The 27,726-nt window shown below is 41.8% G+C and overlaps 1 protein-coding gene across 6 annotated transcripts in view; it reads right to left on the reverse strand.

The window, feature by feature from the left end:
• Window positions 1–27,726, reverse strand: part of kdm6ba (lysine (K)-specific demethylase 6B, a) — a 94,102-nt gene that overhangs the window by 14,619 nt on the left and 51,757 nt on the right. For 4 of the 6 annotated variants that reach the window (XM_072376088.1, XM_072376092.1, XM_072376090.1 and 1 more), the window contains one exon: window positions 12,563–12,630. The gene's annotated coding sequence lies outside the window, so the exon portion shown is untranslated. Of the gene's footprint in view, window positions 1–6,528; window positions 6,884–12,562; window positions 12,631–27,726 lie in introns of those variants that run through there. The other 2 variants (XM_072376091.1, XM_072376089.1) reach the window with 1 other exon arrangement.

Here is a 27,726-nt window from a genome sequence, read left to right on the forward strand (position 1 = left end):
TTCCCCCCCATGACGCCTGACATTTGACAACTGTTCCTGTCAACGCCCTCGTCGTCGTAGTTACACAAGTTAGTAATTGTCCCAGCATCAGCAGCTATCAGCTGGAGAAGTGAGGAGAGGGGGAAAAGATGCTGAGCCAACTGTTCTCTGACACTTCAACCAAGTGGCTAAGGAGAAGATAAAGGAGCTCTGCTACATCTTCATACACACAAACATGCAAAATATTCACCCAAAGTAATCTGCCCAGTGCAGAAAAAAGAAATGGTTAAAAAAAAGATGACGTCAGACTCAGTTTTCAGCCTCACCATCCCCTGCTGGCCTGGTCCCAAACCAGACCACCACACTGAGAGAAGCCATACACTGCAAAAAATGTCCCCGTAAAGGTGAAAACGCTCACTTTGATTCCAGGTTGTGATACAATAATCATGTCCAAAGGCTTGCTGTAACTGTGTGGCCTTCTCTCATTCAGATAACAGATTTTTCCACATTGGCATGTTCCTGAAACAGAGATGTGAGTTTTTGTTGGCTTGTAATGTTGATCAGCACTGCCAGGGGAAAAGAGAAAAAGATGATAAACATTGAAGTGGCCATATGAACAATGAGTCATAGATGGGGGAATTTAAGGTACTGAGCTTTAAATGGCAATGCCACACCTCTGGAGGGTATTCTAGTCCTAGTAATGTCACTGCAGGGCTTGTCTGATAAATGAGCAGACCGGGTCAGGAGAAGAAACATGTCAGATACTAGAGAGAGGAGAGTTCTGGGAAGCGGAAAGGCCATGCATGTCCTTGTCTCAGTGCCTCTCTCTTTATTGTTCTGTCCTCACTCACGCTTTCTACTCTATTTGGTCATTACATAATCAGCTTCAGATAGAGATCGTGTTCTGGAGGAAACGCTAAGCATTTCTCACACACACTCGCAGAGGAAGAGCCAGTCCCTGCATCCACACTCCCCCGCTCCCACGCCTGCATGTACGTGCATTTCTTTTTGTTTGCAGGTTCATGAATGTCAGCGCATGCCTTTCCCAGCCATTGATGCAGGCTATCTTAATCAGGTCTGTATCCTCAAACACAAGCAGAAAATCAGAAGATGTTGTGCAGGCCAGCACACACAGGGCAGCTGAGGATAAAATAAGCAAACATCGTTTCATCAACACAACCCACCACAGCGAGGTGACACAGAGCTGACCTAACCGTTCACCCAGACACAACAGACCTTTTAAGGTTTAGCCTGTTTTGGAATGAAAACTATCTCTGCCCAGACAACTCTTTTAGAAACGATCCCTGTCCACATTAATCGAACACTCACAGACACTGGGCATGATCACGTCAGCGTAAACAGGAAGCATAGAATAGGTTTAAGTTGTCATAAAACCCAAAGAAGAGCAAAAACTGGCACCACCGATTTATTTAATTGACTGATGACAATATGGAACATTTAATAATATGAATAGAATGTAATTGTTGTGGCAGAAAAGATCAATTTGTAAGTTTTTTTTTTAGTTAAAAAATATTGATACAGTGTGAGCAACAAGTGAGGAAACATCTGCAATGCATTCAGGCCCTTAAGCAGGGCAGCAAAGCACAGGTGGAGGAAAAGCCAAAGTCTTCACCTATAAGCTTTGATGGATTCAAGTTGTTTTGCATTTTAACTGTCGCAACTATTCAACAACAAGCTTGAGGTTAGCAGTAACTAAACGGCGTCTCATTTTTTCTCTTGGTGATTGGCCCATCAGTGTGCCGTTTGACGAGCCACCATTTCTTTCCCCAATGATTTTGTTGCTCAAAAACTGCTCTGACTGCATTTTGGAGATGAGAGTTGATTTCAGTGACCAACAGACAAGCAACAGAGTACATTTCCAGCTCTTAGTGGAAAAAGAAAGGGAACACACAGGAGGAGAGGGGGTGCTGGCAAAAAACACAAAAACACCAAGCCCCTTTTGTCTCCTACACCCACCACCATTACATCTGGGCTGTAACTGTCAACACAAATGGGTCAGTGTGCTGAATCTCTCTTTGACTCTCACGTACACACCCATAGAAAACACCCAAACTTGTGAGTGACGTTACAGAAAAGGGGGAACTGAGATCAAGGGGGAGTGCACAGGAAACTGTCGTCACAACCACAGGAAGTAGGCCTCCCTCAGGGTTGTGGGTGTGCATGTCTGTGTTTGAGAGAGAAAGTCAGGCACCGGGGAAATTTCAAGACTAACATTTCCTGTTGAAGATATGAAATGTTTGTGTTTTAGCATGTCTGTTTATTGCTTTCACTAAAAAGGTGATCTGGTGTGACTAATATGAGAAAAAAATAAGTGATTTTGTGTGAATGGCACATGTGCTCAACTCATGACTCACACAAGCCTCTTCAGCAAAACCTGACTGGGATCCTTGCTTGTTTTCTCTTTGCTTCTGGTAAAAGTGGGCGGTAAAGTATGATGGCAGAATGAGTGTGTATGTTTGTGCTGGATGACTCCTCCTCCCAGTTGCTTGTGCGCCACTTTCACAGAAACTATGTTTCAGAAAAAAAGATGAGTTTGGTTTTCTGTACAGACTCAACAACGACTTCAGTGTCTGAAAAACAGGATGACTCAAAACACTTGGATTCCGATTCTAGAGAAAGGGAAGATAATCAATCCTGATCGAAAATTTGAGAGCATGTGGGCGTCTTATTGACAACTAACAGTGGCTTGATCATCACCAGTCTCGATTTCCACACTTGAGTGGTTCCAAAAGCCCCCAAACTTTTCTTTCCACTTCTCTTATTTGCTCGTTTGCGATAAAAAATATCAGGAGAAAACGTTGCCCACTATTCTTTGGAAAAACCGGCCTCAAAATCACAAATGAAAAATTCCCCTCCCTCTTAGTGCTCTTTTTTTCTCCAGGTACTTGCAGTCCACATATCAACTCAGACTATCTCAGAAATGCACTGAACATGACTAGACTGCTTCCTTGGTAACAGTTACCAGGGGAACAAGCGTGTCTTTACCAACAGCTATTAAACTAAGGCAGAGACCGACATTAGGAAGAATTCATCATAAGGTTTATGATAGGACATGTTTACTGCCACACAGAGCTGGCTGACCTCACACACCAACCCTTCCTCTTTCTCCCTGGACCAATATTATGCCTCATCAGCAGGCTTTGAGAGCCAATAACAGGAATGTGTGTGTCTGAGATAGTGACAGCATGTGTACAGATGGTCAGTTGGGTGCTGTTTGTGATGTGGGTTTCAGTACACACAGTTGTTTTGATAAAATACCATTTTTGCTCGTTAGAACAGCTGTGACGCAGACAGAGTCACCTTGTTATGACTGCACAGTTTGTGCTTTCAGTTTAGTAACATCTAAGGCGTGTTTAGAGATTCCTCAAATACTGCTGCTGATCCTACAGGCAGTTAGTTCATGAACCTGCTGGCACAGTTATTATTTATCCAACATGTGTGGTCAAAGCGGGTAAAAGGAGTCACAGGAGGAGGTGAAGTTAGGTGACGCGAGGAAAGGAAGGAAACTAATACCTTCCAAAGTGCGAGTGCTTGTGTAATTTTATGCGTGAGTCACACACACACACACACACCCTTCCATTGTGGCATCATCATCAGTGGCAAAGAACCAGAGATAACAGAGAAACTGAAATCTAAGGGAAAACTTCCCTTCACTCTCTCTTGGGTTAACATTTTAATATAAACACCACCTTCCTCTAACAGTATACTTCTCACTGAGGATTCCTGTGTCTGCCAATGATGAATCAGTTAAAGGAAAAGCGTTTTACCTGTCTCGTGCCGTCACATAAAGCACTGCCTCCTGTGCTATACTGATGATGTTTTTTCATACCTTGGGTGAGACCACAGCTGTTCTTATGATCAGTGTTTATAGTAATGACTGTCTATGGTTCACACGATGCTGGCCTTTACAACAGAACCCAGAAGATGCATTGATTCATTGCTCTCGACCTGCACAGCGGTCAGATGTCCTGGAGCAACTTCTTTAATATGGTGGACATCCTTACAGATGTCCCACAGTTTCAAAGAGCTGGTATACAGCAGGCATGGACTCACAAGGCATGGAGGAATTCCACACCTAGTTAACTGAATTTTTGCCTCCAACCGGATTCAAACAAACCAAAAAAAAACCTCCATGCTGCTGTCTTCAAAAAGCTTATTGTGTTGCCACTAAGGATCCTACTGCACTGCTGTGCTCAGTGTGTCATACACATGGAGAGGAACTGAAATAGCTATGATGATGTCCCTTTAAATGCTCAGTCTGTGCTGATGTTAAAGTGATATGAAATTCCTCAACTATTTCCAGCATGTCAGCCAACACGTAGAAGAACTTGTGTTTTAATGGCCGACTTTTCGGAGTGTGTCAGGAGTATTGTAATTTGCCTCCCTCATTGCAGAGAAACGGCACCCTTAATTAGAAAGGCTGTGACTGCATGTGTGACACTAATGTTTCATCACAACATGAAGTACTATCACTTCCCTTACCTGTTTCACTTTGAAACACACTGGGCTTTATTTGTTTTTGTTTTTTTTTTGTGACAGGAAGCAAAAGCAGTGGAGAAACAGAACCCCCCTTCAAACAAACACAGACTTATGTCATCTCAATCATCTGTCAAAGTAGATGAGTAAGCACTTAAACTGGCCTACTGACCCATTTGTGCCGGCCAAACGCACAAAATCTAAATTAGACTAAAGTCATTTTTAGTTTGCTGAGAATAAACTTAACACCCTTATCAAAGCTACATGATGGAAAAGACAGGGTGAGGAGTAGGATTGGTAAACCGTCTTTGTCTGCTTACTCAAGTTTTGTGACTTTCGCAATTGTCGAACGTCATCTCCTCTGCTTGCTGGCGCGCGTCTGTCCCTTTAATATTTCTCCAAGATCGTCATCGCTCATAGTAAAATGGGCGGCGATTGTTCATTCACACACTTACACACACGCTTCTATTAAGCTCACGGGACAAACGGGGGCGGAGTGGAGCTGAGGCAGCACATACACGGCCAAAGTGTGTGTGTGGGGGTGTGTGTGTGTCTGGTGCGATTTTAAAACTTAACTTTTACAGCCTCCGACATCAAAAGAAGAAACAAACGCGCTGCTGTTTTCCACGCCAATCGATCTGAGTGATCGGAAGCGGACCTTCAAAGGGTTCTTCTTTGTTTTGTTAAGACTGCATGCCAGCACACTCCGCTCTCTCTGACCCGAGCTTATTTATTGCGGGCAATTAAATATCCAACGATCCCCAACCCCCACTCAGTCGAAAACACTCATCTGCTGACCAAAGGGGAAAAACACTGATGGGGAACTGTTGAATCAACTTCTTAATCACATAAAAACAATATGACTACAACCTCTTGACTGTTCTTTACGCGTCATTTCGGGCAAACTATCAGCGGTGAGATCTTAAACAAAGATATAGGTACAACCACGGTGTTCTGCAGACAAAGCTGACTCCAAGGATTTGGCTTCAGATAGAAGCCCTTATATAAATAAGAGTCACTTTGGACCGGTATTTCCATTAAAAGGTGTCAATTGGGCAACAGATCTCGGCGACTAAACAATACGAGGTGGTCAACACTTAAGCGCCCCGAAACCCAGAGACTAATGGACAGCACCAAAACACCGCCCACCCCCCAAAAAAGAGGTGATGCAAATCACTTCCTTTCAGTCCAACTCTTTGTATGTGAAGGGATTGACTGAGGGTTGATGGGGGTTGCAGATATCCATTCCCTTTATAAGGCTGCCGACCTCAGTGATTCTTCCCACCCCCCACTCCTAGTCCACCAGAGCCGTCCACTCCCACACAATGGCGTGCGATCTCCTTACATAGGCAATTTTATCCTAATGTCCTCTAGTTCTTCTTACCCTCTTCTGGTCATGGGATGATGAGGAAATTGAATTGGCAAAAGCTGCCTAATGAGGATCTGGGTGCCCCCCAGAAAGATGGGTATTGGAACATTTACATTCATTTAACAATGTATCATGATGCACTTTGTGCTCTGCCCAGTGTCACTCTGAGCTGCATGTTTAAATACTGAGATGCTCTGGAACAGCTGTACCGAAACAACCCCTTCAATGTTTGGGTACTGTTCTGGGGCATTTTCCACACAGTAGTTAAATCAACCCGTTTATCAAATCAAACCGAGACTACAGAAATGACTCGGATCCACGTGCACTGCATGATTAAACAGGTCCTGTAAAGATGATCAATCGTGGATTTGAGATCGGCAGTTCGCCGAAATGGGACACAGAAGCGTGGGATCAAAGAGTCACCTGTGGTTAGGACAAGAAAAACAAAACAAATTCCCCCACCTCATCGATTACAACCGCTGCGCTTTAATCAATTACGATAACTCAATCATAGTTAGTCAGCCTCTCTCACTTATAAACAGAACCAACAGCTGTACTTAAACTGTAAGGGTCATGAAATCCACGAGCGTATATAATTTTAAACTTTTTTTTCAGTAGCACCTCTCTGATTACAACCAAAACAAAGCCGGCTGGACTTTTAAAAGTTCAGCTCTAGTACTCACCGTTCACGTTAGGCTTTAAAATAGTTCCAATAAAAATTATGAAAGAAAAAAATCCCTGTTTGAGATAAATATCGAAGTCCGCAGTAGCTTTTATGCGCTTGTATTCCCAAGTTAGGAGCTCCGACTATGCACAGAAATTCCTGCCAACCGGCTGAGAGTAGCGCACAGCCTGTAATCCTTGCTGGCCTCTGTCGCTTCCTCTCGTAACCCTGAAACTGGAGCGTCCAGACGGCAGAGAGCCTTTCTGAGGTGCGTGACAGACTCGATCCTCTTTATTCTGCTTTTTATTCCGTTTGGTTTCTGTCTCTGCGGCGCCGCGTCAGCTCTCTGTGGTGAGCTCCTCTTTTTCTCTGCTCTCACAAACAGGCAGCGCCGTTTAAAAAGGAAGCGCGCACGCACGTGACGTCACCGGAATTCCCTTTACAGCAAACTGGCACAGAGTCCGACTCCCGGTACCGGAGCTGCTCCTGGGGGTTTAATCATTACGGCGCTTCCAGACCAGAGTTTTTTTTATTGTCTAAGGCAGAGTCGTGACCGACTGTTGGACTCAAGCACTGCCAAGCGCTTATTTCCGTGCTTCTATTTTTGGATGAGGAAGAGCATTACCTCCTGACTTCATATTACCGCAGGAAGACAGAGATAGTATCACAGTGTTATGGATCCATGTGGTCTACTATAAATAGATCCCAGCACTGGCAACACAGACGAAACCTATTCAAATGAAATACTATAAAATAACAAAGGTATCCCAGATCCCATACAGCTGAATTCTATCTCAGCTGAAACTTAGACATATTTTAAGGCAGCTTGGACATTCAGAAATCAATCAAATGAGCAACAAACTAACAAGAAAATTATGAAACATTTTAAAGTCTAAATCCAACATTTAGATAACATTTAATGCACGATTCATTTGACCAAATCTACAGGTTTATAGCCATATTTTATTTTAAAATTCTATTTTCCACCCTTTGTTCAGGCATCTTGTTTAATGGCAGAGGTGCTGAGAGAGGGAACAACCTCCGAGTTGCAGTTAATCTGTTGGATCTATTGTAAGCTTTAAATACTAGTTGTTAATAATGCTGTAAAAAACAATAAGTTGTTAATTAATTAGATTAAATTTATCAGTAAGAATGTTTGCAATAATTTTGTTACTCGACAGCACAACTCGGGACACGGGTTACATGACTAACACTATCTTTTTTTTTTCCTGTATGAGGACCTGAGTCAGGAAGGTCAAATAAACACATTATATATATATATATATCTTATTACTTTTAGAATGGATATAAACATATCAGTCTGACTTTAATTACTCCTTTCCTGTGCCAGTTCCACAGTTTCAATCCTGGGCTTTGACCCGTAAGTAAAAGGAAGAAGTCAGTAGGAGTTGATCTCATTCAGTAAGAGTAAAGCGTAAAGCAGTTATTAAATGTACAGAGCTGTAAAGCTGTTCAGCTGAGTTGTCTGCTTTGGCCCATCTCAGAACAGTTGAGTGGATACATGCAGGAACAATTTCATACCAACTGCATTATCTGTATGTGTGCCTGGTTCTGAGAAGCCCGATTTTGTCCCATTTCAGTTGGACTAACATGTTTACATGGATGCATTTTAAAAGTCCAGTTCTGGTTGGACTAACACAATAATTCGTTATTTTTTCTGTTATGCTAACATGTAGAGATTCAATTAAAGGGCTCTGTGGCTACCTACTTTGTACACTTCCCAAAGTCGATTTCATAAATGGCTTCAAACTTCTCTACAAAGAAAAAAAATTCCCCAGTTTCTGGGTGTTCATGTTCATAAAACCTGTCTGTTTAACGGAGGTAATTCTGCCTTTCACCGACAGTATGAGGCATATGCTCAGATTGTCCTTGAAATGTTCATTCAAGTTGTTGGAAGAAATGAGGTCTGTGCCTATTGTAAACAAAATATTATGTGAATGCAGCATGTAAATTTTGTTTTCACACTGCACAGTCTGTAGTAGACTACATGCATGGGTAGACAGGGTCTGATGGATTGGTAATATCTATGTAACATTATTACAATGCAGTACTCATGGCCTGGCTGACATATAAAACTCAGATTTACGAGGCTAATAAATCTCTTTGCTCTGGTCAGTGGGTGACATAAACATGACTGCGTGGACAGAAGTATGAGAATTATTTGGCATGTTCTCAATAGCAGCTAGCTAACATCCTGTGTGAGGTAAACAAACCTTGGAAAAACAAAAATGGGTCTCTTTAAGGCCAGAAACATTTGTTCCAGCTCTGTCTTGCCAAAATAACCATCATGTACTCTGTAATAATGCCAAAGAGCCACACTGGCACGGCCAACAGAATGTGTCACGCACCAAAACACACATGTGTGTAGAGGTTATATTTAGAAAGCACTGCCTCAGCAGGAGAACAGGAGGCAAAATTAGACGCCCCAGGGAGGATGGGAGTGTGTCATAGATGATGCTGAGGCAATAACTCCAGGATACACACATATGCAGTTTATTTATGGCCAGAACAGATATAAAAGCACAAACAATAAAATCTGATTGTTATGTAACCTCTCTCTGCCTCAGCACAAATCTATGATGCCATCAGTCTCTTGCAGTCTGTTCTCTCATATCATAGTACTCATTGTATATTTTCAGATGAATGAAGTATTTCTTGTGCAGCAAGAAGAGGAGTGTGTATGCGATACATTCAAGTCCACGGTGAAGTGAGTGCATGGCATGTGTTGTGTGTGCCACCAGAGTGGATCTATTGTCAAGCAACACTGAAAGTGTAAGAATGAGGTTTGTGTTGAGAAAGAGGGACACAGCACACTGAGCGTCTTTATGAATGTTTTCTCTTTATGTTGAGAAGTGAGCTGTACTACGGGTCCCATACTGTAGATACTGTAGTGTATATTGAGCATGGAAGGCCTTCCAAGCTGGAAATGGGTCTGCAAAAGTGAAGCAAGGCTCTGCTCTACAGATGATAGCTACAGACCACCAAAATGTGGTATATAGTGTAAAATTAGGGAATTAAAGTTCCATATGGTATCATAAACAGTTTCAGCTGCATCCTCAATGTTGTAATTATCTGTATGAATATTATAAGTCAGCTGCTGGAATATTTTATCACTTCATCTGGAAGCTATTACAGCCTTAATTGCTCCTTAATTATCCACTATTGAGTAGTAAACTAAAGCATTCTGTATTGGCGGCAGCATCTACTGCTCACTGTTCACACTCATTCATGTCATATATTCAGTCCAGTAGCTCATCTATTTCTGTACTGCTCTCAAAAATAGATTCACAGCACTATTTCTGCTAATATACCGCAGGTCACTCTGCTGGTGTGTGTGAGGAATTCAGTTTATCCAGATCATACGCCATACTGTGTTCTCATAGGCATCCTGTGTGTGAGGTTAAATCTTCCATTACGAGTGTGACTTTGTCCAGTTTTGTGTGTGTAATTGAGAGTGTGGTGAGAGACTATTGGCTCTGCAAAGTGAACAGGAAGAGATATGCTGATTGATGTGGGCATGGGTGGGACCCCAGTGTGCCACACGCGCAGCCCATACACTCAAACTTCCTCCAGCTGTTTCTTTCATAAATGCACCATGATGTATATAAGAAAAGTCTCAGAAAATTAAATGTATACATCTGAGCTGAGCTCTCATTCTTCCCCTCCCACAACAAGGGTGGCCAAGGCATTACAGCCTGTCCCGGGGGTCCCAAATGTAAACTTGTGTGTGGCAGGAAGGGTGATGGAGACAAAAAGTGAAGCACTGTGTGTTTAAGTTCTTACAGCTTTGTGCATGGCTAAACAATCCCGTATTCATGTGTGTGGAAGACATGCAGGCGTGTGTGGTGGAGACTGTGTGTGTAATTAAAGAGATCAGAGACAAGGACAGCTCAGTTCTCACACTCCAAATATACAGTACGCAGCAGCTCTCTCATGGTGGCGAGCTCCAGAAATTCCTGTCATACCAGCTTCACACACACACACACACACATTAAAAAAATAAACAGAATATAATATAGATGAGGTCCACACAGAACAGTACAAGAAAGAAAGAAAATCTGAATGTCAGTCAGAATGTGTGTTTGTGCGTGTCAGCGTGCGCAGACGTAGGAGACTGTGTCCCTGGTACAGATGGTACTTCTCAGCCTCTGATATGTAGGCTTGTGTGTGTGGGCCTGTGTGTGTGCGTACATGTGGCATAACATGAGTCAGACTCTGGGTACACCGACAGACACGATAATAATCACCTCCACTCTCATACTCACGCACTCCCACCATGAGGAGACAGAACCACACAGTCAGGCAGACTGGCTCAGCACACCCACATGTAGCAGCCATGTAGCTACTTCAATGAAGCGCTGCAGCTCTGACAATTAAGACCCTTATTCAAGGAGAGAGGCACTCATAGGGAGCCCCAGCTTTCTCTGTAGTTCCCCAAACAAGCAGCTAATCCTGACTGTGGCTCTATGATAAGCTAAACACTCTAGTTCAGTTTGATATGCTCACTATCCCAAAGCAACTCACAGGGAAAAGTAGAAGAGCTTAGAAAGGAAGCCATTACATTTCCAGCAGATTGTCTAATCGGCTCAATTTCATTCTCTAAAACCAAAAATATCCATGTGTCCCTGCTTGGTAGATTGTATGTTTTGGTGCAACATGCCACCATTTTAGCACATACTTAACTGAGTGTAAACATTCATCAGATTCTTTTGTTGAATTCAAATGAGCTCACAGCAGCTCTGAAGCTGAACGCTGACTGACACAGTCCGACAGAAACTAGCAGGGTTTCCTGACAATGTTAGAAATAGCAGTTTCACAGTAATTTGATGATACACACATTATAGCAATAGGTTTACGGATAGAGGTTTATTATTTATTAATCATTTTTGTTTAATTAATGTTATCTCACAAGTGGTGTGAAGTATAAATAATATAATCAAGGCTGGCAGTGTGATATCAAATCCAACACACAGATGAATATATATATATAAATAAATATGACTAATGGTCTGTGTTTTTAGACATAGAGAATGACCATAATACTTTGGTAAATACTTTGGGGTTAGAGAAGACTTTTTACATGCTAGAAATTCGCAGTTTAACTTGAACACACAGCGTGGAAGTTAAAGGTTTTCCTGTGAAATACATCACCAATTTACATAGTAACCACCTCTCTGTAAGTACAGAAGCTACCGTGGAGGTGTCTGTGAAAATATAACGAGCAGTATCAACACAAGCAAACGCTGGTTTCATTGTGTTGCACTGGAGTTTGTCTGAATTAATTAAATGAACATATGAATATATTATTTTACAGCCACACTGAACAACTAATAAGGGTGCAACTAATTGTTGTCTTCATTACTAACTAACTGGGTGATTATTAACATTTCTTTTGTCATACTGATGATACTTTTTATCTGACTAAAAAGGTCAAAACGAAGAGGGAAGTCGTTGATCTTAAAGACATCTTAAAATCTAATGCCAATCCGCATAACATTAGGGTAAAAAAAACAGAACCATGACATTTTGCCTTGGGCCCCCTAAATCTGAAAATGTAACATTCAGTGGACACCAGCATCACTTTGCATGTTTATCCAGCCTCCACCCTCTGTATCTCCGCCTAACTTCAACTTCAGAAGATGCTGCATCTACTGTACCTCAGAGGTAGGAAGTTTAAACTCCTTTGCTCTTGCTTTGATCTCATCATTAGTTACATAGTTCATCTAACCCAAGAAATGACTGAGCTTATCGTGTTCTACCATTACTTTCTTTAGTGTTTTTTATCCTGAGAAATGAAATCTATATATTTATTCATTTTATTACAGGTTGAAATTAGAAAATTCCCATTTTTCATCTACCACCCAAACAGCACTGATAGTGACTGTTACAAAAACAAAAGTGAAATATTCACCATAGAAGCAATCGTTCTTAATGTTAGCTGCTAAAAACAAATATTCATTTAGCAGAAAAGTGATGACAGAGAAAGATGACATAAAACAATGCCATCTGAAAGCTCACAAACTGAGCCTTACCTGGAGATCGTAGTAAAGTAGTCCCCTCTCTTTCAGGAGCTGTAGGCCACCATGACACCTCCTAACTCCTAAAGTGAAAACATAAAAAAAACAGATCAGTCAAGAGGTGTCAGAAACAACAGGAGTCAAAGTGATTCTCTTGCATTTCATGATCAGCAACCACTAAAAAAAAAACTAATTCTGACCCATCATTATATGATAAACTGAACTCAGAGTAGTTCAGTCAAAACTAGCTCAAACACGTGTGACAGTCTTGAGTGAGTTGAAGCTGCGGCCAACGAATGTTAGCGGATCCCCGGCTTGCACTCCAGCACCAGAGCTCATTTTTCTTCTGGTGGCTCGTTTCATTATGCATGTGTGACGTTTGCTGACTCCCTGTGATCATGATGATGTTGGTATGTCATGTGGTGTAGCTGGCGAAAACTACAGTGTGTGCATCATGCACAGAAGAGCCTGGACCAGTGTTGTGGCCATCTGTGTGTGTGTTCCTCATGTGCCGCCTGTGTAGTGAGTCACAGTGTCAGTGCTGGGCCACATGATCTGGAACAGGTGGCGTTCTGGCGTACCTCCCCACCCCCTGAGAGTACACAGCACCTGCATTGCTCTTAAATACTAAAGCAGACGAGGTTGCACATGAATGCACCACACATGCGTCACAGTAATGTTGAAACAGGAACAAAACGCACACTTTTTCTTATACACCCATACACACACACACACGTGCAGTGAAAATGCCCTTTTAACAAATGGTTGTGGTTGACAAGTTGCTGGGTAAATATCACCACGTCTCTTATTGTACTCCTTTGAACTTTCACCTGCAGATACAAATCTGCACAAACTTTATCTCAAACTGTCTTGTTGAGCTGGGTCGGTGCCAAAAAAAAAGTTATGTGTGAGCCACATATTGTTTCTTGCCGTTGAACACCTTCGTGAACCCTGTAGGCCATTTTTTCTACTCTCTACCTTTCTGTCTTTCTTCCACTCTCATATTCTACCTGCAGGGCTGCACCGTAAAACATGGCCACACATATGCTTCCCTGCTGAACACACACAAGCAATACAGTGTGTACAGCAGCTTGTGCACAGTGTACGCCTATTGTGTCAATATGAGGCTGAAATAGCTGGCTCAGCCTTCATTGATCTTGTGGTTTCAGGCCCAAAACCTTTGAACCCGAGGTCAAAGTTCACACTCCCTGAAGGGTCACAGCTGTGTGTGAGCGTGGAGGTTGGTGACAAAGAATGTGGTTGCTTTTTGAGTGTTCATATCATGAAAGAAGACAAGTAAATGTGTGCATGTGAGTTGGAGGCTGATTTTCGGTAAGCACAAAACATATGGTTTCATGAAATCAATTAAATGTCACGCTTTGACATTATCTTTTCACTTTGATTGATATCAGGAGTATGGGGAGAGAAGATGGGAGAAGGCTGTGAAAAAGAGATTTAGTGATTTGAAGAAGTTTGGCGAGGTATAAAATAAAAAGGAAAAAATTTCACATGTATTTGCATTAAAAGCAGGGAGATAAATATTAAATAAAAGAATGCATGTGAGCTATACTGAAAGGTGGAGTGAGAGCAAGATAAAGAAAGTGGTTTATCTCTTGCCTGTAAAGGTTAACCAGTGGGAGCATCTCCCTTTGACATTAACCAGAACAGAGAGGGAGGTAGAAGGGTGGAGCAACAAAGAGTCTGTTCGGAGGTGGAGAGCAGAGGAGATGAAGAGGCAGAGAGAGACTGGACTGGAAGGCCTTCAGTCAGACAAAAGGCAAATAAGTCAGAGAAACTTAAGATAGTCTGAGGGAGATGAGGAGAGTGAAAAGATTATATGTGACAGAGACAGGGAAAGAGAACAAGGGATCTTAGTTTTTTTCTTCTGTTTGTCGGCTCAGCTCTGGAGTGGACGAGAAAGGAAGAAAATGAAACACAAACCAGGAAAAGCAAGTTCAATAGTGGATTCAGCTGAATAACCCGAAGACATATCAGGTGCAGCAGCAGTTTATATTAGAAAGCAGAAAGAATTTACGGTGGGTTCAGGTGTCGTGACTACACTTTCAACCAATCGCCGCACTCCTAAGTCATCTGGGCTAATCTTCACGGGTTGTTTTGACCAGTTACCATACAGATGGTTCTACTTATGAAAGGAAAACTCCTGCTCTAAAGTGGGGACTGAAAACAGACCCCATGAAAGCAGTTCTATGAACTACAACTGGCCGCAGTTTCTGTGATGCAGACACAAAAACAAGTAGTTATCAGAACTGTAAAAGGGTTCCTGGGGTCAAAAAGCGTGTAGACTTTGAGTATTAATACCTGCACCATTCTTAAAGATGGTTCATTCCACACAGCACTTCTTATTTTCATGCAATATTATAGTAAAGAAAATATAGTTATACATATTATTTTACATAACTATACACTGTACTATAAATTATACATACCAAATACTAAACACTTGCACATATAAACGTATGCTAAAACACGGATCTATGTGCGATAAATGTGCACACACACCTGTGCTTATTTTCATCTCACAGCTTTTAATTACTTTGAAGACAATAAAACCACATTCAACTACCACACTAATCACTCAACATGTGTGAGCCTGCATGGCGTGAGGAAAATAGCTGTGCTTGGGCTGCCCCAGCCCTGAGTCACAGGAGATTCAGTAGGTCTCTTCATGTTAGGGCAACAAGCCTCATACCTGCACACAGGATCACACATACATATCACAGGGTTGCTGCAGGAGTGGTTGAAAATGACAGGGTGTCTGTCTCCATTCACTGTCTGCCTGTGTGAGTGTGTCTCTCTTTGCCATGTCCATTTGTCTGCTGTGCCTAATGTTGTGTGTTTAAGGGCAGTCAATCAGTTAAATCACCAGCCTGCAGGCAGGTGTAAGTGAGTGTTGCTGGCATTAGTGCATCAAGGCACAATCATGAGAGTGGACGCCTTGTTTTAACAACTACGAACCTCCAGGAATGCTCCCACACCACATCCTGAAGGTGTGTGTGTGTAATATCAGGACATTTGTAAGAGGTCAGTGGCTCACATTTACAGACTGTGAATTGCAGGGGGTCATATTTTTTCCTCAGTCAGTTGCTTGGTTGAAACATTTCACAATTGACCTTTTTTTGTTGTTTGTGTCCTCCATCATGAACCCTCCTCTACACTGAGTTATTCAGACTCACATATATATTTTTTTGCCGCTTTAGTCAGATCTGCTACGATTAAAACAACATGGCTAATACAGAACATCACATCTCAAGCAAAGCCTGGTAAACTGGGTGTAGGGCATTTTTATGTGCATGCATGTGAGAGGCAGACAGTCTGCTTTCTGTCTCATTTGACTGTAAACATGCATGTGTTTGTGAGGCCAGAGCTGGCATAGTTACAGACAGTGAGGAGGAGTGTCAGGTTGACTGTGGTTGGGGATATTTAGCTCAGTGAACTTCTACCACATGGCTTCAGTAAAAGGTCATGGTCAAAACCAAGCCTGACTCGCAAACCATCGCACCCACTCCCACTCCCACGGAACGGATGGATAGATGAAGTGACAGACCAGACAGACAGACAGACTTCCTCTTTGGGGACAAGCAGGAGCATTACACCCACATAAAGAGCAGGGTGACAGACAGAGGCACCGACTTGAGCTTCAAAACTGAAATCCAGCACAATTGAGCCCACAATGAGACAAATAGGGAGACAGAGAGGACAGGAATGAGCAGTTGGTAATAAATCGTGTCTAGACAGACGCTAATGAAAGCAGCCCGACAGTGGCTGCTGCCAAAGTCAAGAGCTGTGAACAGAACAGCATGATTATATGTGTGTGTGTGTGTGTGTGTGTCAGAGAGAAAAAGAGTTTGTGTTTGAGAGTTGTTTGAGCAAGCGTGTGTAAATTGGGGCTTAATGAATATAACCATTTTAACACTGCGCTGTTCTTCCCCTCACTTCTCCTTCTCTTTCTCAGGCACAAACAAACAGGCACACTGCTCCACAGCAGCTGAGCAGAGCATGTCCCACACAGCTGCAGACGGCATTCAAAGCCACAGCAGTTGACGCTGGTACAGTTTGGTGACGCAGTGCTTCAAAATAAATCGTGGCTTTGTCGTCAAACCCTGAAACCAGTGAGCTTCGTCCCAAAGGACAGCATGTAATGCACCAGGGAGAAGAAACAATTATAAAGCACTGTACTGGGGATGTATTAAGGTTAAGCAGGAATGAAATAGTTTTTTAGTTTCTATCTGTACAGAGAACTTCAGTATAAGGAGATTTTACAGAGTAAATCTTTTGAGCAAACTTCCAGAAAGCTCAATAGTTGTAGTTTGTACTCATCACGAGGGCTCCAACATGAACGTTACATGGTTTAACTGTAAGCAGTGCAGCTTGAATTTTAAATGCGTATGCTGACACATTGCTGGTAGCTTGAAAACAACAATATTACAACATTGGGTGCAGGTAGCTGGCGTGCCTGAACTCGCTTCACACAAACACTCTGAGAGACATGACCAGAGGCATCCAAAGAAAATAAACAAGAAAAGAAAGTGATATTTTCCTGAAAGGTGATAAGTGTTGGGACTGTGATAATGTCTTGATGTGAAATAACTTTCTTCACATCTAAAAAAAAACAAACAAAAAAAAAAAACTTTGGGTGTCATTACCCAAGATGAAAGTGATGACTGATTTATGGTGTTAGAATCCAGTCCTTTAACAAGGGATGCACTGATTTGGGGTGTTTCTGACTAGCTGAATGTTGGCTTGAACTACATAAAGGACAAGCGCTGCAGAATTAACCAGAGAGATTAAGAAGTGTGACAACGAGGAATGACAAAGCACGAGTGAGAATCACTGGACAGTTTCTTTTCTTTTTAACAGTGTTTCACTCTACAGCAAAACACTTCTCTGATATTGTTATTAGATATGAGACACATGAGACTTTCGTGCTCGTGTTTAGCATATTTTTGACACTGCCCCCAACAGAAAGCCACAACATTTAGACATGCATCGGCAAAGCTAAGCGTAGCATCAACACAAAATGACCTTAGAAGACCTCTGGGTGTTGCACTCAGAATCTCAGTTCAAACGTTACAGAGCCAGATCTCCTCAGTACGTATACACGCTCAATTAAGCACAATTAAGTCAAGCAGCGGTTAAAGCTCGACTAGGCCATTTCCGTGGTTTTTTTGTCCCAGTGTAAAAGAACAGGTTCAGTGAATTGAATGAGAATGGACTTATTGACTGAAGTATGTTAGACTCACTATGACAGAAGGCGATATGTCTCTTTCAGGTTGTTAGTATTGGAGCTTTTGCCAGTTATTATATACTTATACAGTATGACTTATAACGTCATAAACCATAACAATTGGCAGACAGTTGAACAGACGGCAAATTTTTTGCTGTGAATATGACATCTTTAGAGCTCTGTAGCTTTTGTAATTGCTGTAAGTTTTACAAATGGTGGTTATTTTCTGCTGTTACCAGCTTATTCTGTAACTTCGAACAAACAGAATGATTTAATAAGTGTGTATAAAGACTCTCCTTACTCAGATCTTTAGACGCACTAATGACATTATTGTATTAGTCATGTAAACATGATGACTTGAAATGAAACCCATAAGGAGCTTGTAGATCTCACCATCTCATGAAAACTAGAGCAATGTGGAGGAAAATATTTGTTTGCTCCCTCAGTTCTGCACATCAGATACACTTGCACTAACACCTGATCTGCCAGTGTGTTGTTCTCCATGTCAGTTGGTTAAACGGTTGTGCACACCATTTCCTGCTGCACTGCAATAAACTCAGTAAATATTATTATTGGTCAAAAATTAGCGGCTCCAACGTGGGCTTGCATTAAAGAAATAAAATTTTTTTAAAAAACAACATCACAATCAGAAACCCAACCTAACTATCATTTTAGTGGTGGCACACAGTCACTTGTGTAGACTACAGCAAAGACTCTTTGTACATTTAAAGCAGAAGAAGAAATCAAGCTCTCTAGAGCTTTGTGTGTGTGAGCAGAGTGGTCAGACAAGCCCTGCCAAGCCCACATACCTGAGCAGAGGTGTTAAACTGTACTATCCAGTTGCATAATGCCATTTAATTTAGCCGTCACATACCAAAAAGACTGACTCAGGTCTTTCTAATCACACTACTGGGTTTGTGTTTACTCCAAACCACAAAGATTTCATACCTATTCAATATAAAAGGCTACACATGCAATGTGTCATTTGCAAACAGCAGCACTTTAATAAAGGTGGTGTGTTTGCAAGTGGAAGGGATGTGAAGTTCAGTAGAGTGTTTGACATGAGCTGCATCTCCTGCATCTGCTCACAAAGATCTCTTTATTCGACTGGGTCACACGTGATACCCACATGGGGGCTCATACCATCAACAGGACCACACACACACAAAAACACATATGTACTTGCAATATGACAATCAATCACTTTCACCATTGAGTAAGCATACAGCCTCATGATATATACACACATGACGTGCCCCGCTGCTCCCTCCGCTCCTGTGGCTGGACTTGAAATCTCTTCCTACAGACTGCGTTCTTAAAGGGAATGTTTTAAAATCGGGGTATTTAAAACAGAGTGAGACTGACTGGCTGCGCTCCAGACACCGTGAGCCCACACTTCCTGCACAGGGCAGGGGCCACAACAGATGGGGTGCTCACACACACACAAAAATCTAATTAGAATAATAATAAATAAATTACAGTGCACCACTCATCTATCATAACACATCACTGTCCAAGAAAGTAGAATAGAAGGCAGTCACTGCTTGCTATAGGAGGTTGGCTTATATAAAATCTATTTCATGGCACAGAAGGGAAACATTTCACACTCAGAGTACATAACCTGATGTTACTGATGTGTCATTTCAATCCAAACTAGAGAGAAGTGTGGTGGTTGATTCCATAGTTGTTGTTTTTTTTAAACCACATTTGATTAGGATACATCTTTTTCACCAAAGTGGTTTCACTTTGTGCTGGTGCTAGATAACCTGCGTAGAACTGGGTTGATTTCTCCCCACATTTAAAGTTCCCTCCTGGTGTATGTTAAGTTTCTGTGGAGGTACAAGGAGACAGGCCATCTTCAGATCAGTGTTTATTAGTTTTTCTTGAAAAGTCATGTCTTACTATCACTGGTCTTGTTTATAGACCCAGTTTTAAACAACAGTTTGTGTTTGTGAACTGACAAAGCTTCTCTGTGCTGGTAAATGAGGGGAACACTGAGCTCAGAGGCTTCTACCTTTGCTTACGTCTGAGTTGCTGCTCAGTATTTCATTATTCTCTCATGAAATTCAAAAACTAAATGCAACATTGGCTCTAGATTTTTTATACACAAAAGTCCCAACACATTAGCTTGACTAGTTGGTCTTTGCTCTGCCCCAGCAGAGCGTTGTTGTGACTGGAGCACCAGTTTCTCAATGCTGGAGCCGGTGCTTTGGCAGTCGAATCAGAAAATAATGGTTCCAAGTTACGCTCTGAACAGCTTTTTTCTTTCTTTCTTTTGAATTTTTAAATATATATATATATCTCAGCCAGTATTTTCATAACTGAGGATTTAAATCTAACTAATGTTGGACAGTGTACATTTCTTTAGTGTAATGACCAGCTCATAACATCAGAGCAGTATTGTCAAACATGCCTTTTCATGAGTATGCCGTGATCATAATTTTTCCTATTGATACACTGATCAAAGTTAAATAATCTAAGATCTAAGAATATGATGGTACTATTGTACTGCGTGTGAGTGTGTGACATATAAAGAACAAGTCAAGCATGCAGTGGGAGGGGCTCAAGCTACTTAATACTGAGACCACAAATCTGTCGGCGTCACCATGGATATACTCTGGCAATCGTGTTAATCATAGCTGTAATCCCCTTCTACAGGAATCCAAGCGCACGCTGCCTCCTGAACATTGACTGCACGCGCTTACTTTATGCTAACGCTGTATTTGATCCTTTTTGTGCCTTGTGGCTTTATCTGAGATGTGTGCATCTCTCTGTGCATATGTGTAACCATGTGTTCAACACGCCTCTGTTTGTGTGTGTAAATGTGTCCTTGACCAGCTGCGCTGAGCAGAGGAAATGAGGTGGAACTCAATCTCGTCCACACCTGTCTCTTGAGGGAGGAGCCTAAGGCCTTACAACACACACACACACACACGCATGCCCTCTTAAGTGTCTGTTCACATTCTGTATGTGCAGATAGATTATGCATGCAGCAGTCAGCTCAGGAGCTTGAATCTATTAATATATGCACAGAGACAGTTTTATGTTTGTGTATGCTTCATGAGAGTGTGCAGTGATTTGTGTGTGTTACTGCTGCATGATGGAGTGAGAGCAAGGGAGAGGTACTAAAAGAGTGACACATTAAATATAGAGAGAAAGAGAATTGGAGATACATGCAACAAGGGGAGATTTCTTTTGGAGAAAGCAGAGAGGTGAGAGAAGAGGTGGGGGAGGGAAAGAAGATGAAGAGATCGGGGTTGACAGTCTGAGACACAAGGACAGAGAGAGGGAGGGAGAGTTTGCTCTGGTATGGGAGGGTGAGGGTTACTCTGGGACGTAAGAACCCAGTGACTTGACACAGATGCACTGTGCTACTGTGCAGAGAGGAAGAGGAGAGGCTGAATGAGGGAGAGATCATCGACTCTGATGTTTCCACATTACTCTGTGGAGCAGATGATGATGGGCACCGTGTCGTATATTCATTTTTTACATTGCACTGTTTGGTGGAGATGGCTGGAGCAAAGAACAGCTTAGAGTTTATTTTTTAATGGGACCATAATATTGCTCATTTACACATTCATCGTTTCATTTTGGAGGTTTACTAAAATACGTTGACATGACTTGTGTGCTGTACCTCAAGTCATTAACTATGCAACTCTTTATAAACGGGAGACGAGGTGATACACAGTGCAGTTTGACAAGCTCTGGAATCACAGGATTTACCTTCTTCATGAACGTATTAATTACATTTCTGACCACATTCACTTTGCACATCCAACACCATTACATTTTTGGATATGCATTTTAATCCTCTTATGTACTCACAGATGCTCTCTCATCATAGCAGTTGAGAAATCCTGTAATCTAAAAATTTTGATGCAGCCACATCCCAGTATACAATGTTTGTGGTAAGATAGCAAAAACTGGAGCTTGTTTAGAGGCAGTGGTGCAGATAATGACATGGTCCTATAGTAAACCTGTCAGAGCCCCATAGAAACCAAGAATATGTTTTTTATTACAACGTTTAATTGAAAAAGCATTTTAGTATTGTTAAAAATTGCAGGAAGGGCATCTGAGTCAAGTCTGTGTGTCAGTAAAACATAGATTTTTACACTATATTTGACTGAGATGTAATGTCATTTTTTTCTTTGATGTAAAACAGCTTGCTAGAATCATTTTGTATTTGAAGGGAGCAATACTTTCATGCATCACCAGGTGAAATAATGACAGAAAAAGTGCTGGAACGCTTCACCTAACAAAAAGAAAGAGGCTGCTTTAAAGTCTGAATGCCATATGAGACAAGGAGTCAAGAAAAAATGACTGGTTGTCCCCTCAAAGAGAAAAACATCAGGGAGGGACGTGTTGGCACACCAAATAACATTGTTGTGGCAGGAAACAACATGATGTATGTGAAATGTAGTCTTAATGATAGTAACAGAAACATTATGAAACAGAATCTGCTCATCCTCTCCACCCTTTGTCCCTTTTGTTTATGGTCATTAGACTTAGATAAAACATTTTGAAAGTGATGTTTAAAAATGGTGCAACCATTTTAATCCAAAGCAGATTCAGATACACACCCTGCAGTATATAGAACATATTGCATTCCATCTCTCTGCTCAATAACACATACACCCACACACACATCATCTGATTTCTAAGTTGCACCGTATTCAACCCCCCCCCCCCCAACACACACACAATTACTTCTTCTTTTCTCATTGCAGGATGCCAGACATATACACCAAACATGTACATCTATGCACAGGCAGGCAGGCTACGAGTCGGCAAATGTATAATAGCAGAGCTCTCCATCCATCCCCTCACTCTCCCCCATTCATCTCATCCCTTGCTGTACACCTGCCAGGCCCACAGCAAGGTCACACACCTCAATTACCCTGCACACACACGCAAAGAGTGAGGCAGGGAGAGTGATAGGGAGGGGAGATAAGGAAGGAGGGGGTGAGAGCAGATTTCATGCTACTCTGAGCACTGGCTAGCATGCACCAGTGTTTGACATTTTATTTATGATGTGCAGCGTTCAGGACCTGCTCTCTCTTCTCTTCTTCCTCTTTGTGTCTCTGGTTCAGATGAGCACATGTGCCTTTGATAAATAGCCTTTATCAAAAAGCCATTCCAGTAGTAACATATTATAGTGTGTGAAATAGACTTTATAAAATATACAAAAACACTGGCGTAGATTTCCGCATGAGTAAGAGTCTCAATGGCTCACACTGTGATAATTGTAATCACAATTATCACACATTAAAACACAATTTTAACAGAAGCGTCACTCTTTATTTTCTTATCAGCCGCCTGCAGCTATGTAACACAAGCAGCTGCTAAGAGACTTAATAATCACCAGTTTAACATCAGTAATAGTCAGGATATCAGGCTGCAACTTTGACACTAATGCACCTTACAAACATACCAAGAATCCCAGTGTGCCTCGCAGCCTTATTAATGTACTGGTGGTGAATGTGATCTTCCTATTAGGGCTTTTAGTATCTGCAGGGAGACTGCTGTTCACCCATGCGACCACGGGAGGCAGCCAGCTGTGTTTGCACTGTCTGCTGACAAGGCTGCCATATGGCAACAGAGTACTGGACACACAAACACATACATAACTCCTGGAAACAGCAAACACACGGCCCAAACATCACACAACATAATAAGCTCCAGATCGATTTCAAACTTCAAAAAGGAGTGGCAAACACACACTGGAACTTCTGGGAGGAAGGTTTGTGGCAGTAAAAAGGACTTCAGTTTGGTCAATAACTATTATAACACATTGGCCATCAGTCCGCGAGTGTAGGAGTTTGTACGTTCTCAGCTGTGTTTTATTTAAAGTTCCTCAACTCCCAAAGCCACATGGCTGCATGAACTTGGAACTTTCTGTGCCTCTGAATATATTTAGAATCATAAACTGAGTTTCCATTCACAAGCAAAGCAAATCCGAGCAATTTTTTTTTTGAAAAGCTGCAAAAACAAAAGTGAGTTGAGCATGTTTATATCAAGTGGTTTGAGGTGAATAAACTAGGCTGCATTGTGTCACCATAGTTGCGGTAAAGGCTACATTGCTCATGGTTGTAACAGTAAAAGAGGTAGCTGTCATAACTAGAAACAAACCTCAAAAGACAAAAAAAAAAACAACAACGGTGGTGGACATCCTCAAAAGGAGCGAGCGCTCTACTGTAAGACTTACTTTTGTAATTGGGAATATATGGAATTTTATATCATGTCTAGGCGACAGTTGCTGGCTAATACAGAAAATAATGGGTGAGTCACACCATTTTAATCTTTGCCAAACAGGGCAGATGTGATTCAGAAAGTTTTATTTACCCTTAATGCGCTTCTTAAAGTACATCTCAGGCAAGTATACAAACTTTTATTTGCAGGTTATTTAATGTTCAGATTTTTAGCATTTCCGTTCCACTTTTCTTATTAAACATCTTCTAAATGCAAAAAAACCCACAATGGAAACCCAGCTATAGTTTATATTTTTAGCAGCTGTTCTGTGTTCAGCATATTGAAAACAGCAGGATAAAGAAAAAGAGGCGACATTGACCATCTGACCGAGTAGACACACAGTGAAGCCTGTAATTCTATACATCAGTGATAGAAATCCTGAGGGACAGACTCTGCCTGTCTCGTGACCTACTTCATCACCCTGCCCCACCCAACAAACACAGACACAAAATCTACACCATACCTCATCAGTGCACACTACAGTAGAGCCAACTTGCAGTGCAATTCCAGATATCTATCAAAGCCAAACAAGGGATACAGAGGCAATCTGTTACAACATCAGCCCGCCCCCCCCTCCAAAACACAAACACACATATCTCGTGCTCCCTCCACAGATCTCTCTAATTAAAATCCAGTATGTGTGAGAGAAGGTCATAAGGGTTGAGGGCTTGGACAGATATATTTCAAGACTTGCAAAAGAAGTACTAGCGTAAGGTTCAGTCAAATGGAGGATAGAGGGATGAGATACAGGAAAAGAGGTAGACAGAAAGGAAAGACTGCAGTGAATGGATGGGGGGAGGTGAAAGAGGGTGCAGACAGACCAAGGAGGCATGGAGGACCCCTCGACACAGATCGTGTTACATGACTGGGGGCAAACACACGCTCAGACCCATAAAGACCACAGTGTACCCGCTGCCCTCCAGACACACTGCAGTGACACAGATATCCTCGTGAATACTCCCAGACAGACACAGCTTTGATTTCTCACACTCTTATTTACACACACACTGAGCACAATTAAGTAGAATAACAAATACACAACATAGAAAAAGCTGATAACAAAGCTTTTGACTTGAGCTTACCAAAAACTCCTCTGTGGCTCAGCTGAGACTTGTGTGGAGAAAAAAAATAGAGCAAGACACATTGTGTGACATGTGAAAGCACAGTTATCACAGATGTTACACAATTGAGAGGGGTCAGGGTTCAGTGTGGAACTGGGTTAAAGTGACAGGCGATGTAATACACTGAAGAGAAAGCTAGAGCAGGTCAAAAGGAGAACATAGGAAGGAAAAGAAAAGAAAGACAGGGAGTGAAAGTGGGAGCAGAAGAGACCTCCAACATAATAATTGACAAAGCACAACTTTCCCGTTCTTGCTGATCTGTTAATTCCAGCTGTCAGACCCTCTAGAAACAAACATGCATACCATCAACTTCCTGCTATTCTCTAGTAATCTAACCTGCGTATCCTTAGAAACATAATCAGCTTAATGCATCACTGTCAACCAGCTGATCGATGGAGGACACTGTGGGGTCACCCATGGGTTATAGCCGATGTGTGTGTCTGTGTGCATTCAAGGACAGAGGACCAGTGTGTGTGTGTTTTGCATGCGTCGTTAGCAAATGTCCATAAGCTGATTTGAGGACTTAGTCCAGAGTTGAACGTGTTTGTACTGTGGTTTTGTTGCACATGCAACTCTGCAGCCGTTTGCATTTTACGAACAGGGGGTTTAGTCTGCAGAATGCAGTTTTGCATACGAAATACAAAGAGATTAATGAGACACTGAAGAGCACAAGGGATCTTCGCATACTGCCAGTGACGTTAAAACATGAATGGATTAAAGGCAGAACAGTCCTTGTAACACAGTGCGTGTGCATTTAACAACAGCAAAAAATACTTTTTGTCACGACGATCTAAACTGCTTCTTCTAGTTTATTATCTAAGCATTATCAAGAATGTCAAACCAGTCAGTCAAAAGAGATAAGGCAGGCTGAAGACTTTCACTTCTACTGGCAACACACGTCCAACACACAACATGCACTCAGTTGCAAAACCTGACCCACATCTACTGCAGAGCACATATGCTCCCAGACATTCCCCAAACTCTGATGAAGGCACAGGAATAGAGGAAACCTCACGTGCACACACAATGCTAGGCAGTGCTGGGCCACATCACTTGTGGCAAGAACGCCACAAATAAACAGATAAAAAGAAAACGAAAGAGAATGGCCCGGGAGCAGAAAGCTTCAAAGACGCGGCGTGTATTTGCTGCATGCAATTACAGAGTGCAGTAAAAGCGCTGGTGTGTGTTTATGTGAATGTGCGTTTGTGCGCTACTATTACAGATTCTATATCTTGTGGTCTAGATTTCAGAGACGCTGTTCTTACTCAGAGTTTAACGGCAGAAGAAGCTGCAAAGCAGATAAACTAATAATGCAAGCTCCAATAATGAAAACAACAAAGTACAAAAAGTACAAAAGGAAATAAACACTCCCTTCTGTCTGGAATATTAACATAATTAAACTTGCATGTAAAAAAATTGAAGCAAAGACTGTTCAGTGAAGACACAATCCATCAGCTTCCTCATCTTATCCACTTTTATCATGAGCTCGAAATAACTTGGCATTCTTTACCATCATGATGACAGATTCTCATAATCTGTGGCCTTTTAAACACATTATGTAAGCAACGTTGTAAACTTACACACCTCCACTGGTGACCTTTGAAAAACAGCAATAAAAGCATCCATGCAGTGAAGACGTGTGCATCCATACACATCTGTGTCTTTCACTCAAAAGGTTGGTAGGACTGAGGCCAATCACAGCATGTGTGTGCTCATCAGTATGTGGGATTGTGTGTGTGATGGATTTCTCTTCTCTCAGGCTGCCAATAGCTTGTCCACATCCAGTAGTAGACACACAAGTCACTCCTGACTGAGATGACTGGAAGCCATTAGCTTAAAATCAACAAACCCCAACCCCTCTCCATCACACAAAGAAGCCATGTGCACACTCAGCATACTACCTCTGCCACTGTGTGTTCAAAGTGTCTCAGTATGGCTAGTTTTCTCTAAGACTTCTCTTAATCTCCAGTCCTCTTCCTTTTCCCAAACTCTAACTCGTGTTCCGGAAAACGAGTAGTCAGACTGCAGTGCAGGTGCCTGGCTTCTCTGCCGCTGTCTTTTATCACGTCTCTGATGCTCTCTTTGTCTTGCTTTCAGCTAATCATATACAGCTACCTACACAGGATAGTAACTCTGGTAGATATTAGCTCCAAGGCCAAAGCTAATCTGCTTGAGCCCTTTGACCCTGCATAATTGAATTAACCACCCATGCCTTGTCCTTTCTTTGGAGCAATCACAGATAAAGCATCAGAGCAGACACAGAATGAAATATGAAACAGTCTTCTATTAGGATTAGAAATTGATTCAGGATCCTATCAGAATCTAATATATCATCCACTCAATACACCACATTGCATCTTGCTTTGGATACTAAATAAAAGCAGCTTGCGCCACACACTACACATATGCATCTCAGTAAGTGATTCCCTTAGATAGCAGAATAATCATCTATTTCTTACTTACTTATCATCACATTTCAACAAAAGCAAAGTGCCACAGTCATGTTATTATACATTCAGTTTTATTAAGTTACTTGCAAATACTGTAAAAATACTACTAAATCT

This window comes from Leuresthes tenuis, unplaced genomic scaffold (genome assembly GCF_036924035.1).
Source record: "Leuresthes tenuis unplaced genomic scaffold, fLeuTen1.0.hap1 SCAF_22, whole genome shotgun sequence".
NCBI classification, from domain to species: Eukaryota; Metazoa; Chordata; class Actinopteri; order Atheriniformes; family Atherinopsidae; genus Leuresthes; species Leuresthes tenuis.